Source organism: Nanorana parkeri, unplaced genomic scaffold (assembly GCF_000935625.1).
Source record: "Nanorana parkeri isolate BGI_ZX_2015 unplaced genomic scaffold, ASM93562v1 scaffold2794, whole genome shotgun sequence".
In the NCBI taxonomy this organism is placed as follows: domain Eukaryota; kingdom Metazoa; phylum Chordata; class Amphibia; order Anura; family Dicroglossidae; genus Nanorana; species Nanorana parkeri.
The window spans coordinates 54,168-57,511 of record NW_017309062.1 but is presented as its reverse complement, the minus strand read 5'-3'; positions in this window follow the sequence as shown (position 1 = coordinate 57,511).

Below are 3,344 nucleotides of genomic sequence, written 5' to 3'. Positions count from 1 at the left end.
CGGCCTATACAGATGTATACGGCTTAGCACATTCCATTTCCCTCCCCTTTGTTTAATATCCTCTATGAGGTCAGCCGGACCGGTTCCTCACAATGAAGGCGGCCGGGAATCATTCTGGGAGCTGTTTTTGGGGGGTAATCTGGATTTCTCATCTACTGGAAATGATCTGTATTGTGAATCTCCAGAGGATCACCCGTCATATTTCACAGCCCCAAATATGATTAAACATTATAGGGGAGCTCCGCATTCTAAACACCCATCTTATCATTCGGAGAGACGCACGTGACTGTATACAAATTTGGCGACTTCTGCGCACTTCAGCATGCGCTGACCCCGCTCTGTCATGTGACGTGGCCGACCACTTCCTGGCTGAGTTGCCGTTGTTCCCAGTTGCTTCCACTTTGTTATAATCCCAGTAACAAGTGACCGCGGAATATTTAGTAGCCAGGAAATGTCACGGAACACCTGAATCCAATGATTTGCCGGGGTGTCCCAACACTTTTGGTAATATAGTGTATATGTATGTAATATATGTGTGTGTGTTTGTGTGTGTATATATTCTTAAAGACCCTTCAGACCATAATATGGGGGAATGTATGTCACTCTCCTACTGTGCAATGCTTGGGGCTTTATCAATTCGAGAGTCCTTGGTGCTGTTACAAGGGAGTAGGCGTGGGATTGTATTTACCGTCCTGTGTAAAGTGTTGTATGTTTTTGTTTTCAACTTGCTCCCCTCCTGACACGGTGTCACCAAGACAGGAAGTGGTGGGAAATCTCTCCCCATGAAGCCTAACGGGGGTTCCAACCCTTCTCTGCTCTCGCCAAGTTTTGTTTGGCATTGGATTATAACACTGATGTAGAGATGACGGATTTGACAGAAAGCAGCTGAATGTGGATGAAGTTCATCAATAAGTCAATAAGTGTGTGTGTGTGTGTGTGTATATATGTAGATAGAGATAGAGATAGAGATAGAGATAGAGCTTTATGAAACACTTGATATATGGTCATAATCCAGAATTTTGGAGGCTCTTGCGCGCCGGTCACTTGCATTGGCCAATCCCACTTGTACACCGGTTGGTTCGCTCTGCATACCGTATTGACACGTGAACAGACAAAGGTTGTGTATAGAACCCGTTACAACGTTCATCTTCTCCGGCTTCGGAAAGGTTTTGCGTCTCCTTCAATGCTCTGCTTGGTGATCGATCGTCTGTTCCAGAGACGCCATCGGGGGCCCAGACTCGATAACCTGCGTGTCCCCTTTTATGTCGCTCGCTCCCGTGTCATCATGGCCGTCTTGTCATTGGCTTCCCACACAGTCTGCCCTTCGGGCCCGCGCTTTGTACGCTGTCCCCCGTCCTCCTTTGTCTGGCGGCCTGTGCCATTTCACGGATAATGTACTTTGTCCCTCCCCCCCCTCATACCTGAGCTTGTGTCTTCTCTCTTTACAATAACAGAGGCTCGAATAGAATGCCACATTGTTCCTCGATGTCGTAGGCCGCCCGTTAACCCTTTATAGGGGGGCGGGAGGATGGGAGCCATTGTTCGGTTTAGGAGGGCATAAATATTTAGGAATGTTTTGTCTTTTCAGCTCCTGGAATATTCCATTTGCCCCCCCCCCTGACCTTTCCTGGTCAATAATTGCCCTGTGTATGGAGGGTTTGTATGTCCCGGTTTCTGCTCTTTCCATGGCCAGGTTATCCTTTCACACAGACTTCCTATTTGCATTTTGCTCTTCAAAAGACCCTTCAGACTGTACAGTACGTGTGGTGTGAGCGTCCAAATGGAGTTTGCATGGGCAAATGTTTTTCAAAAAGTTGACCATCCATTACCATGTATGGGTCATTGTTACTCATTAGTTTGTCTTCTAGTTCTCCAAAGTGTCTTCTTCACCTCTTCCCTTGCTCGCTTCTCTTTCCTTCTCTTGCTCTTTCCTTCTCTTGCTCTTTCCTTCTCTTGCTCTTTCCTTCTCTTGCTCTTTCCTTCTCTTGCTCTTTCCTTCTCTTGCTCTTTCCTTCTCTTGCTCTTTCCTTCTCTTGCTCTTTCCTTCTCTTGCTCTTTCCTTCTCTTGCTCTTTCCTTCTCTTGCTCTTTCCTTCTCTTGCTCTTTCCTTCTCTTGCTCTTTCCTTCTCTTGCTTGCTCGCTCCTTTCCTTCTCTTGCTCCAGCATTTTTCTCCACCCTGTATCTCTCGATCTATCAATCCATTGCTCTATGTTCTCTTTCTAGCTCCATCCACCTTCTTTCTTGCTACTGACGAGAAAATAGCTTGGGTCCGGTTCTCATGGACTTTCACCCAGCGACCAAAAGGGAACCAAGGCCACATATGCTCTAACACCCAACGACACTGTTCAACGCACACACGTCACTGGTTGCTAGGACACTAGTGGCTGGGCCTGCTAGGACCTAGATGGGCCCACAAGAACAACCACTACCCCTGATGGGCATCTTTGCAACCATTGACTCTGTCTAGCTCAACCACCAGTCAACCAGTGAAGGTTGCACAGCCTCATTGGTTGCTGGAACACAGGCAAGGGCGAGCTGGCCAAATTGTTTGCCTGCTTGGCGAAATCCGAACAGCTTGGGTTGACCGGAACCCAAAGGTCATCCCCCATTTCTCACTTTCTCAATCCGTTCCATCTTCTCTGCATGATTTCTGTTCCAGAGGGTTGTATTCTTTCCATTGCCTTCGACATTTCTTCATAGTTTACAACTGTTCTCTCAAAACCAACCCCACCACCCCCGCTCCCTCCCGCCCTGGCATTTTTTTTATATAGACCACTATAAAAATTGAGTCCCACTAATGTCCAAAGAGTATAAAATGATGTTCTATTGGACAAATAGTAAAAAAAGGCCTACGTGCTTCAGGGGTTAAGATGCTCCCCCTTCATCCCCCGAAACACATCTTGTCTTATGCTGATTTTGGCCATTTAGTGTCGTACTCTTACTGCTTCTTCTATATTTTGGAGGTCTCAAGAGACTCCAACTTTCTCCGCTCTGGCTGAGGGGCTAGGTCTATCTGACCCCCCCCCCCCCCCCCCCCCCCCCCCCCCCCCCCGTCACCTCCCTACATAACTTTTAAATAGCTGCCAAGGGAGGAATGAAGTGGAATACTATAGAGTGTCAGATCCAGTCTGCTGGAGCTTTTGACATTGCATACAAGATGGTGGCAGTCTCAGACCTTATGGATGTCTACACAAGAGAGGGTTTAACATGTAAGTATCATGAATAAAATATATTGAAGGCACATATCTTACAGAAAGATTGTTGTTGAAATGGTTTGGTGACAGGGTCTCTTTAAGCCTTCCCTACAGTAAATGATCATGTATACATGATAATTACCAGTAGA